Here is a 13,536-nt window from a genome sequence, read left to right as displayed (position 1 = left end):
CATAGTTGGCTTACAATCGCCACTTCACACAATACATGAATAAAGCATTACATCAACAGTTACAATCAAGGTCCGACTACGGATCGAAGATAAAGAAGACTACCCCAAATGCTACAGATCCCTGATCGTCCCAACTGGGCTCCACTACTAATCAACTGGAAACGGAAACAACACAAAGGACAAGATCTTCATCGAGCTCCTCCTTGAGCTTGGTTGTGTCATCTGCACGGTTCAACGGCACCTGCAAGCTGGTTTTGGAAGTATCTGTGAGTCACGGGGACTCAGAAATCTCACACCCTCACGATCAAGACTATTTAAGCTTATGGGTAAGGTAAAAGTATGAGGTGGAGCTGCAGCAAGCGACTAGCATATATGGTGGCTAACATACGCAAATGAGAGCGAGAAGAGAAGGCAAAAGCACGGTCGAACAACTATGATCAAGAAGTGATCCTAGAACAACCTACGTCAAGCATAACTTCAACGCCATGTTCACTTCCCAGACTCCGCCGAGAAGAGACCATCACGGCTACACACGCAGTTGATGTATTTTAATTAAGGTCATCTTCAGGTTTTCTACAACCGGACATTAACAAATTCCCATCTGCCCATAACCGCAGACACGGCTTTCGAATGTTCAAAACCCTACAGGGGTGTCCCAACTTAGCCTATCACAAGCTCTCACGGTCAACGAAGGATATTCCTTCTAGCGGGAAGACCCGATCAGACTCGGAATCCCGGTTACAAGACATTTCTACAATGGTAAAACAAGACCAGCAAAGCCACCCGAATGTGCCGACAAATCCCGATAGGAGCTGCACATATCTATTTCTCAGGGCACACCGGATTGTCCAAGGTTCCGGTAGGCCAGCCCAGAGTTGCCCCTGGTGGCCACCGACAGCTGACAGGTTGGACCAACACTCAGGGGAGCACTGGCCCGGGGGTTTAATAAAGATGACCTTTGGGCAGGCCTGCCCAAGGGAAAGAAAAGGCTAGGTGGCGAATGGTAAAACCAATGTTGGGACTTGCTGGACGAGTTTTATTCAAGGCGAACTATCAAGGGGGTCCCATTATAACCCAACCGCGTAAGGAACGCAAAATCCGGGAACATAACACCGATATGATGGAAACTAGGGCGGCAAGAGTGGAACAAAACATCAGGCATAAGGCCGAGCCTTCCACCCTTTACCAAGTATATAGATGCATTAATTAGATAAGAGATATTGTGATATCCCAACAAGTAAACATGTTCCAACAAGGAACAACATCTCCATGTTCCAACAAGGAACAAACTTCAATCTTCACCTGCAACTAACAACACTATAAGAGGGGCTGAGCAAAGCGGTAACATAGCCAAACAATGGTTTGCTAGGACAGGGTGGGTTAGAGGCTTGGCTTAACAATATGGGAGGCATGATAAGCAAGTGGTAGGTATGGCAACATAGGCATAGCAAAAGAGCGAGCAACTAGCAAGGAAAGATAGAAGTGATTTCGAGGGTATGGTCATCTTGCCTGAAATCCCGCGAGGAAGAAGAATGAGTCCATGAAGAAGACAAACAGACGTAGTCGAACGGGTCCTCACAAACGTGACGTTATCGGAACCAACGCGAAGAATAAACACCAGCAAGAAGCACACAACATAGTAAACAACCAACACATGAACATGGTATGATATGCGGGATGCGGCATGTGATGCATATGCATGATTTGGAAAGGAATGATTGAACCTGGCCTCAACTTGGAAACCCAAGAGTGCCACTGGAAAGGTGAGGTTATTTCGGTTGAAATCGATATAAAGATCACCGGAATCGGATGCACGGTTTGGAAATGGCAAGCAAAACAAATATGGCACCGGTGTGTGATAATCAGCAAGTAGCCTTCTAAATGCATCAAGATAAATATTCTACAGTACTCAAACATGACAACAAAATATATGGCAGGGATCCACTCATGAAGCTTGACAAAAGATGAACACTGAGCTATGGCTAATTCATCCACTAACAGGTTCAAACAAGCATGGCAAAAGTGCAAATGATAACAAGTTTCAGACTTAGTGAAATAACAACAAATCAGGAATTTATCATCAGGAAGAACATTTTAGAGCATGAAAACTACATGCTACAAGAAATTAACATGGAAAAGCAAGGCATGGCATGAAGCTACTCAAAGCACTTAACAAAAGTCCTCTAGTGACCTTGAGACAAAAGGGATCAGAAAATACAATTGCAAGCATGTGAACATGGAAAAACATAAACAGATTCAGACTTAGTGACAAACTGGAGCATGCAAAACTGTTAACGAGTAGGCATGTTTACGAGCTCGATGCACTCACTACAGAGCATGGCATGACAAACTAAGCATACACCCATTAAGAAGACATGGCATAGAAGCTAGACATGGCAAGAACAACATCAAAGCATGCACGGATCAATAGCAACATCCTCGGCAAAATCGCTAAACATGTCAACAATCTGCCAGGATCATTTTATAGCAAAAGTAGAGCTCGATTGACTCAAACTAGGGTGCTCCATAGTTTCAAACAAAGACATGGATGGATAGAGCACTACAATGTTAACAAAAAAATCCTGACTGATCATCCTCAAAAGAGGCACGGATCACTAGGAAACAACATGAACATATGGCATAAAGACAAAAACAGGACAAGGACTTAGTGAAATTCTAAGTCCCTGAAATCAGCATTACCGATTACGCTACTTTGCAATCTTGTGCTAGTCACCACAAATATCACAAAAATACATGGCAAGCACCTCTGTAAAGATGGCATGGCATATAACAGAACACATGTAGAGCTCAGGATCATATCATGCACACATTAATCATGGCAAAAATGACAAAATGCCATTTGCTGAAACAGATCTGACAAATTCATCACATAGCCCTCTTCCAACAGCATTTCAGGCATCAATATGAGCTCAAATGAAAATGATGCAATGATATGAAATAATGTACTCGTCGAGGCGAACATTTTGATATGCCACACGCGCAAAATGGAGCTACAGATGCAAAGTTATGACATGATGAACATGGGCACATGAATCTGGAAACTTCAGGGACTTTGTGAAATTTTACCTCCACGAAAAGTCAACGCGGGATGAGGATATCCGGGACGGAGGGATCCGGGGACGGGCGCGGGCGTTTGGATCGGGCACCTGGTGGATCTGATCCACCTTCTTCTCCGGCGAGGCGCGGACTCCGGCGACGCGGGAACTCCCACGAACGGTGGCGCAACGGTGGTAAACCAAGGCCGCATGACAAGTCTCGGTCCAATCCGAAAACGTTTAACACCCGCACATGAAAAGAGGTAGAAAGGGACACCAGGTGACATAGGAGCGCCGGATTGCAAAACGGATAACGGGAAAAATGCTCGGATGCATGAGACGAACATGTATGCAAATGAAATGCACATGATGACATGATATGCAATGCATGACACGCAAGCAATGACAAGGCAACAACAGCGAATAACTGGACGACACGTGGTACATCGGTCTCAGGGCGTTACAGGGGTCCCGAACTGTGCGTCTAAGGTTGATGTTAATAGGAGACAAGGAACGCAATGTTTACCCAAGTTCGGGCCCTCTCGATGGAGGTAAAACCCTATGTCCTGCTAGATTAATATTGATGAGTATAGGGGTTACAAGAGTTGATCTACCACGAGATCGTAATGGCTAAAACCCTAGAAGTCTAGCCTATCTGATTATGATCGTCCCTGTGAAATAACCCTTCCGGTTTATATAGACACCAGAGGGGACTAGGATTGTACAGAAGTCGGTTACATAGAAAGGAAATAGTACATTCGGTGGCCTAGCTTGCCATCCACGCAAAGGAGAGTCCTATCCGGACACAGGAGGAAGTCTTCTATCTTGTATCTTCATGGCCCAATAGTCCGGCCTATCTCCAACAGGCCGGACATCCGAGGACCCCTTACTCCAGGACTCACTTATTAGCCCTTGAACCTGGCTTCAATGACGAGGTGTCCGGCACGCAGATTGTCTTCGGCATTGCAAGGTGGGTTCCTTCTCCGAATACTCCGACACAGTCTTCGAACAACGAACGTGTCCGAATCTGCAAAACAAGTACCACACACCACCGCAGAGAGTATAATATTTCACGAGTCCCATCTGTTGACAACTTTTTGTAACGTGACATCACGTCCCTGCCCGATATTATTTCGAACCGTTTCTTGGCCTGCCGCTCCATATTTTGTGATGTGGCTTTATTGGCACATCTCGTCAGAGCAGAGATCATGTCCTCACATTGCGGGATTCTCAGTAATACGGGTATGGGTAATCCAACCGTGCCGCCTGCACGATCCCTGGGGACTAGGCGAGTTTCATGGCGAGTGGGGAGGCGTTTGATATTCATTACCTTTATAAGGAGATAAGGATTCATCTCTTCCACCCACACCTTCTCTCTTTCCACCTACCCACTCTCGAGCTCCAGCGTCCAAGTTTTAATCTTTCCTATCCCAAGAAAGCACTCCAACCATGTCCGGAGCGCAGGGCAAGTGGATGGCCTCCACCGTCAAGGAGAAGGACATCACCCAACTTTGGGAGGCCGGATATTTGGCCACGGAGATCGCCCATCGGCTTCCTGCTAAGGGACAGATCGTCCCCACTCCGAAGCCCCATGAGAGGGTCGTGTTCATCCCTCACTTTGTCCGTGGGCTGGGATTTCCTCTCCACCCATTTGTCTGCACACTCATGTTCTACTATGGGCTGGATTTCCATGATCTGGCTCCCAATTCCTTCCTCATCATCTCGGCGTTTATCGTTGTGTGTGAGGCCTTCCTCCGCACCCTCCACTTCGGACTGTGGCTGAAGACCTTCAATGTGAAGCCGAAGGTGGTGGGCGGCGAACACACAGAGTGCGGAGGCGCCATGGTGAGAAAAATGTCCAACGTCTCGTGGCCCAAAGGCACCTTTGTGGAGACCGTCAAGGGGTGGCAGAAGCTTTGGTTCTACGTCACCGAGCCCCGCGACGCTGCATGGGCCGCGGCTCCCGAATTCAAGTCTAGGGCCCAAATGCGGCTTACCTCCTGGCAGGAGAAGGGCCTGGATTGGTCTTTGTCAGACGAGTTGACTGCGCTTCTGACACGCATCAGGAGCATGATGGACAAGAGTGTCAAGCTCGTCGATGTGATTCAGGTGATGCTAATTCGCTGGAACTTTCCATGCCAGAACCGGGCTTGCCATCTATGGGAGTTCAATCCGGCCAAGCACAAGACCCTACGACAATTCTTCGTAACTACGCACAAATACATCTGGAAGGTGCTCTTCAAGGCCAATGAGACATGGATGGAGACAACCGAGTACTGCAGGAATGATCTGACCCATCCCGCTAGTTCGGTAAGTTTTCCATGCTTCAAGGCGTATCCCTTTCTGGCTTGCTCAAGGAGTGACGGTGTCCTGGACTAGGGGGTACTCACCACGTCATCTCCCGATCTGTTAGATTGGGCCGAGGACCCCCATGGCCGTATACTCATGGTCCAGTTCGGACAGCTGCCGCATACAAGGAAGATTCCACAAGACTTGATGATCAAGACAAGGACTCCTCCCCACCGGTGTATTCGGCTAGGACTCTTGTTATCCTAGGCCTCTCGTGCATTATATAAACCGAGGCCAGGCTAGTCGATAGAACATATACAACAATCATACCATAGGCTAGCTTCTAGGGTTTTAGCCTCTCCGATCTCATGGTAGATCAACTCTTGTACTACTCATATTATGAAGAATAAACCAAGCAGGACATAGGGTTTTACCTCCATCAAAAGGGCCCGAACCTGGGTAAAACATTGTGTCCCCTGCCTCCTGTTACCATCCGCCTTAGACGCACAATTCGGGACGCCCTACCCAAGATTCGCCGGTTTTGACACCAACATTGGTGCTTTCATTGAGAGTTCCGCTGTGTGATCGGCAAAAGGATCGATGGCTCGTCTGCAGATCAACTGCGACTTCGGCATCTTCATCACCGGCTCGACTGGTCACCTTGGCTTGACCGAGGACTATGCCCTGCCTCTGGTCATCATGTTTGGACGAGGTCTTTCATCAACACCAACTCCGATCTCTATCAAGATCATGGGGGAATCGTCCATGGAGCTCGGGGGCTCAACGTCAACATTGAACTCGGGCGACCGTGCTATTTTTCTGGACAGCGAACGCGTATCCGCCGCCACCGCCTCCTCGAGTGTTGTTTTAACGATCGCTTCAGTGGAATTTTGTGGAATCGAGTCTACAACAACCCTGGAAAATTCCGTCGAGTTACGATGAAGGAATCTCTGGCAATCCGCGATATACCGGAGCCCTGTCAAATCTGGACGAGAATCTGGACGAGTTTAGGGCGTCGTGTCCAGCTTCCAGCTCAGACGTCCTTTGGAAGATCCAACCATTGATCGGCTGCGGAATTCCTATATCCACCACCTCTCAAAATTTCAGCTCGATCCGACCGTCCAAACTCCGGGAACCTTCCTATTAGTGCATCACTTTTCGGATCCATTTTCTGTGCGAGAACGAATCCGACCCGAACTCATCTTTTCTATGAATGGGATTTCGGACATCCTTTTTGAAGCAAGTTTTGTGTTGGGTATTGTGTTTTGTTCCCAAACACATCTTGCTAATTTTGAAGTCTTTTCCAATAAGATCTTCACCATCGCGCTGGTGTCAAACCAGCCCGATAATGTTGCTCTACGGCTGCCGACTTGCGTTAGACACGTCGTCACTTTGTTGAGCCGAGCTCAACTTCTTCGGATCATCATCTTGGCAAACCAAACAAGAGTCCGGCATCGCGAAGGATAAATCATCACCAACATCGCCGCCTCACGGATTACACGGAGCGGGCATACCGGCATCGCCGCACGATCACTTCATCAAGCCGGCATCGACCACATCACGACCTGCATCGGCAGGGCTGCACTATTGCTTCTTCAAGCTGGTGTCCATCACGCCGACCTTCTTCGACATCTCGGCTAGACCGGGGGCTTCACCATCACTTCATCAACCTACTCCGAAGACTTCGACGTCACTAGCCGACCAGCTCCGTCACGTTAGCTGGACCGAGGGCTTTGCCTCGGCGAGCAAACCTTTGCCAGCATCGCCATACCGTCGCTTTATCGCCCATCAGGCAATGGGTGTGTGGAACGATTCCCGGTTTTGGGAGTCGCTTTTCTTCGGAATGCTACAACAAATAAACCAGGTGCTATTAATCCTAACAATTTTTTCTTGTTGGGTTTATTTTTCCCAAGAAATTATTACTCTGCTTTGTTCCATCATCTGTACATAGGTCTATCGAATGATGTCCGCACTAACGACGGTCGCGTGGTGGTTCTGTCAGTTTCCATACATAGTCCGACGAACGCCGCACGTGGAACTCGGACCGACCTGTGAATTCAGGCTTTGCCACACCTTTACCGCGTCAAGCCGACGCCCTGCATCGACATTGACTTCGGCGCCAGGCCATATTTCTTTTATTACTCACTGTGCATAAATTATTTATTATGCAATTTTTTTTATTATCATTATTATTAATATCTCCGCTTTGCACTATTTTTTGTGCACAGGAAAATGATCCGGGTTGGGCAGTATCGTCAACTCGGCGTACTGACATACCACGTCACCTCGGCTGGACGGGGGGCTTCGTCAGCACTTCATTACCCCATGCGGGGACTTCGGCATCACTCTGCCGCCCTGTATTGACCGTGCTATTTCACCACTTTGAAGTGCCGAGCTCTTTGCTCCGCCACCTTGGGACCGGCTTGAGGGATGGAACCTTATCCCGCACCAAGCTCGGGCCGCGTCATCAACACCGAACACATTAACCATCTAAGTTGTCCTCATGCTCAAAGTTTTAAATTCTTAACTTGTGTTCGGTTCGACCAAGCATTATACCTTTTTGAAAAAGTTGCTTGTAAAGAATCTCCTTGTCAAAACTTTGTTTGTGACACACAAATTCAAATACCCCATTCACTTGGGGGCTTCCTTCATGAAGCTTTTTCCTCTTGCATATGATTATACTTGTACGGCTTCGTTCCTTGTTCGTGTATTACGCCACAATATGCACCATATTGACTTAAGTGATTTGCAAGCTGGGTTGCTAGGATCCTATTCTTACCCCTATGTTCCCGATTGTTCGGCTTGGGAGTAAAGGGAGCACCTCTGCGATTGTCACGACCGGGTCCTCCGAGCTCTGACCTCAGACTGGGTGAAGCCGAAAGCTAGCGCTCTTATTGTTTTCAATCATGGTCGGCACACAACGGAACTCATGAGTACAAAAAATCTATTGCACAAGTCTCATAGTAATAATGAGCACCGAAGAAAGGTATCGGTGGGGGTACTATTTTCTTCGAAGATGCTTCTTACACTTTGTTAGTAATATAGCATAAGTTCCCTGAGCGCGCTTTGTCTGTTACAGCCTTATGGCCTGATTGCCTGGTTATCGAAAACACCATCGATATTCTTGATAGGTGGAGTACATAACAATTTTCGGTCCTTGACCGAAGAGGGAGAAGCCGACGGTCGGTTAAGTACTTCGGTACATACAATCATTATACATAAAATTCTTTTACCCAAGAAACTTGGGGGCTCTTAAATTTATATGAGCCGTTTTATAATAAGTATTTTTCTTCTTAGTCGTTACAAAGTTTTTATTATTACTATTTATAGATCCTTTTTTCGACACGAGTGTGTGGTCACTAGCCAGGGAGCCGAATTTCTCTCTCAAGCCACTCGAGTTTTATTTCGCTAAACTGGCCTAATGAGAAGTACTCCGCCTTCGAGATAGGAGGTTGAAGCCGTAGGCTGACCCGCTTGAAGTCTTGAGATAGGATGTGTCATGTTAAAGCACGACAGAAGAACCTTTTTTTTCTAAAGTCCAATTTTCGGATTGGCACCGAACACTTGATCTAGTTCGGACATTAATCTTTTGAATAAGTTTTTTGGCTTTTCGAGCCTATGACACTTTTAAACTATTTGTGTGTTTCTAGCATTAGTATCGCAGTGCAACACCGGACACCTTTAGGGATTCTCAAAAACATTCTCGGATATTGCTATATATGCATCGGTTTCGAATTGGGTCTTCGGTCAATAGTTGGGTTGCCCGGCTCCTGCGCTTGCCCCCTACGTTCCGCTTTGTTTGGCTAGGTGTGCAAAGGGAGAACCACTGCGATTGTGCTTCTAGCTCACATGGTTAAGCACCTCAGTGGAGAAAGCCGAAAACTGACTGTCACAATAAGCGTAAAGTGGTCAGCGATCCGATGACGGTGTTAAATGACGGGCCATTCATAACAATGGCCGAAGTGTTTACGGCTTGACCTCGACTGTCGCTGAACACTACCGGGGGTTATTAACTAGCCTCCCAAACTAAATCCTCAACATTTTTCTCTTACATTAGAGTTGAGGTTTCATGATCATGCTTAGCATGACAACCCAAAGAAAGGACCCGATAGCGGGACTATTTTCTTTGGAAGACATTTCTTATGTTAAACAGTAATATAACATATCTCTCTGCGTACCTTTGTTTATAAAACTGTATGGCCAGATTTCCTTGTGATATCGTAAATCTTTGCCCTCATAAAGGCTTTATAAAGTAGGACAAACACTCCTCGGCTACTAGCCGAGGAGGTGGAAGCCAATGGTCGGTCAACAAAGTTTTGTACAATGCGGATCCGAGCATTAATGACGTAAAGTACTTGGATACATAGAGTCATTACACATAATTTGTGATTTTACTATGGATATCGATCCTTAATTCGGCCACCCGTGCTTGCATTAAGGCTCGGGGGCTACTGGGCTTTGGGCTTATTATTTAAAAATATTAAAGGGACACATCGATCCCCTGATCTGGTGTTGCCACCCGACCAGTGTCTTGGGGGCTACTGCATTGCCTGTCCAATGCAGAAAATTTTATGTGCAATATAGTTTCCGAGGAGATTTTGATCCTCAGGTTGGTCGGCCACACCCAACCTGAGTCTCGAGGACTGAGCATGCCGCTTCTTGTGTCTCGAAGTATTCTGCCGAGCTAGGACTTGATCCTCAGGCCGATTTTGCAAATCAACCTGAGTCTCAGTGGCTACTGGGAACAGCGGTTTCTTGTTTTCCTTCAGGTGCATCTCAGGTTTTAGACCGATACACACCTTGAGGGCTACTGGCTATATATCTCGACAGAGAATAAATTGCACCAATAAAAAATATTGACAAAAAATCGGCCCACAGTTGGGGTGGTGCACCACCTCGGAAGCAGTCCGGCATAAAGCTCGGGCGCTAGTGGCTGGCTCCATAGAGGGCATTTCCAACTTTTTTGAACCAAGGTGATATGACACCCCGGATATAGTCCGGCGTTGGAGCCCGGATACAGTCCGGCATTGGAGTTTGGACATAGTCCAGTGTTAGAGCTCGGATACAATCCAGCGTTGGTGCTCGGCTGCAAAAGATACCTCGAATGCAGTCCGGCGTTGGAGCTCGGACGCAAGAGGACACTGCCGCCCGGGAACAACTTCAAACCCGAGGTGTGGCATAAAAATAACAAGGCATTGATAAAGGCCGAAGACTTAAAGGGCTCCTCGGATACCCGACGTGTGAGATCTTCAGATTTAGCTCGGCAACCCTCAAGATAGAAGATGGGAAGATTTGTTGAACCAGTTTTCAAGACCGACGACCGAAGACAAAGAATAGTTCGGAAGAACCAAGGAGCGTCCCTAACTTGAAGACCGGTTCAGGGGCTACTGACGGTGTCCTGGACTAGGGGGTACTCACCATGTCATCTCCCGATCTGTTAGATTGGGCTGAGGACCCCCATGGTCGTATACTCATGGGCCAGTTCGGACAGCTGCCGCATACAAGGAAGATTCCACAAGACTTGACGATCAAGACAAGGACTCATCCCCACCGGTGTATTCGGCTAGGACTCTTGTTATCCTAGGCCTCTGGTGCATTATATAAACCGAGGCCAGGCTAGTCGATAGAACATATACAACAATCATACCATAGGCTAGCTTCTAGGGTTTTAGCCTCTCCGATCTCGTGGTAGATCAACTCTTGTACTACTCATATTATCAAGAATAAATGAAGCAGGACGTAGGGTTTTACCTCCATCAGGAGGGCCCGAACCTGGGTAAAACATCATGTCCCCTGCCTCCTGTTACCATCCGCCTTAGACGCACAGTTCGGGACCCCCTACCCGAGATCCGCCGGTTTTGACACCGACAAGGAGGATGTCCCAACTTCCCTATTTTTCCTTTTCAGGGTTGGACAAAGAAGGCGGAGCGCATTCGGTGTTCGGCTCCGTTGCCCGAGGAATCAGCCATCCCACTTTTGACGAAGATGCTCGTTCCGGTGCCCTACATGGCGCCGAAGAAGAAGGCCAGGGGGACCAGAGGCACCTCCGTCCCAAGGGTACTTCGGACGTGGCATCCGAAGATGTCGAAACTCACTCCACCGCCGAAGACGACGACGAGGAGGAAGAAAGCAACTTCCCCCTCCCCGAGGGGGAAAGAAGAGGGCGGCCTCCACAGATCTGGAAGCGGAGGCGTTCAAGAAGGGAAAGGCTTGCTTTGCGGATAGCTCCGCGTGGGACGTCGATAGCATCCCAGAGCGGCGCCCTTGAAACAAGCCCCTGGCCGAATCATGAGTATCCGAAGACCCTGATGCATTCATATATCCTCCTCTTTCACTTCATAATTATATCATGTTGAATCATGCATTTGCAGTCCGGCTCGCTCCGCCCTCGAGCGATCCTCGTCTTCGGGGAACTCCCTGGATCCGAAGGTGATGGACAGCGGGTCCCTTCCAACGGCCTCCTCTCCCAAGGCCATGGACGAGCCGAGGTGTTGTCTTGAAGGACCCCCGGCCAGGGAGAGATGCAGGAGGCCATCAGGACGGCACCAGAGGACGAGACCTCGGCCACCGGACACATGGGGGAGCAGATCCCCATGGAGACTGGCGATGGAGGGCCATGTACAATTCGGCCCCCAGCCGAATACGATCCCAGATACCCATACGGCCCTGGAATCCGGCAAGAAGCCCTGGAATCCGGCAAGAATCCAGCAAGAAGCCTCCACCGGTGACCTTTGTCCAACCAGAGGCGTCGGATACTCTACTGGAAGCGCTGCAAAGTGCTTCCATCATTGAGGAACACTGTACCCTTATGGGTGTGGTGATTGAGAAGATTCAGTCCGCAAAAAGCGGACTGCCCGAAGCCTGCGTGAGCTTGCTAACAGGCTTTGAGGTAAGCGCTGCATTTATGTGAAAATAAAGTTACAGTATAGACAGTAGCCCCTGAGACTCTCTCTGGTGTTCGGAAAGAAAAGCCGAACAAAGGATCAAATAGTTTTCCACAGGAGACTAATCATATATGTCTTTGTGAATAAGCAGGCATCGTTGCAGGCCGCGACTTCCCATGCTCCCGAAGTCTCTGGACTGAAGAAGAGGCTGGAACCGATGGAGGAAGAGCTCGGCCATGCGAAAAAGCAGCTGGAGGATGGCCAAGGTATGCAATGATCTTGGGTATGTTCGGAAGGGGTGAATGATGTAAGCTGATCATAGTGCCATGACATTTATTAGGGGTGGCGATCGAGGTGGAGGCCCTCAAGAAGGCGTTGGACGAGGCCGAGGAGAGAGTGGTAAAGGAAAAGGCAGGCCGAGAAAAGCATGAAGCCAGGGTTGGTGAGGTCCAGCAGGAGCTCCGGGACGCAGTGAAGAAATGCGAGTCCTTGGAGCTCCAGAATGCAGACCAAGAGTCCAAACTTGCTAAGGCCCGCCAAAGCGCACAAGAGGCCCGTGCCGAAGCCCAAGGCGCCCTCCGGGAGATCCATGAGGCGAAGAAGATTGCGGCGGGTAATGCTTTTATGATGCAAAGCAAGTATGTGCACCAGAGGTATCTCTTACTAACCCGGATTTGGATTTCTCCAGTGGCGTTTGCGGATTTGCCGGGTAGTGTTTCCGACGCTACGGAATTCTTCTGGGCTGAAGAGGGGAGCTCAACGAAGAAGCTGTTCTGGTTGCAATACCTTGCACCAGAACATCCGGTGCCCTTTAGCGACCAGCTAAAACAGTTGGTCGAGCTGCATAGGGTGGCCGAACTAGCCATGATGGATTTAATAATTCGGCCGTGGCCTGCAGAAGCTATACCTGGCAGCTACTTCGGCCTCGTGAAGTGGCTGGTCGATGCCTGCCCTCGGCTTGATGCCATCAAGCAGTCGGTCTGCATAGAAGGTGCGTGGATGGCCTTCGCCCGTGTCAAGGTACAATGGGCAAAGATGGATGCCGTCAAGCTCGCGGCCGAAGGACCGCCCGCGGGCAAGGAGCACCGCACGCCCGAGCGGTATTTCGAAGATGTTCTGAAGGGACCCCGCATTGTGGCGGAGCAATGTGCTAAGGAAATTATTTTTGAATGAATACATTCATGTAATCCCATCCTGTATGATGAAAACAAGGCTTGATATGTAATATAATGCTTTGCTGTTTTGTTGATTTAAAGTTTTACCTCCTGTGCGTCCATTTCATCAAATTTGAGAGTTGGCCAGTCGTC

This window comes from Triticum urartu, chromosome 4 (assembly GCF_003073215.2).
Source record: "Triticum urartu cultivar G1812 chromosome 4, Tu2.1, whole genome shotgun sequence".
Classification (NCBI taxonomy): Eukaryota; Viridiplantae; Streptophyta; class Magnoliopsida; order Poales; family Poaceae; genus Triticum; species Triticum urartu.
This window is presented reverse-complemented; position numbering follows the sequence as displayed.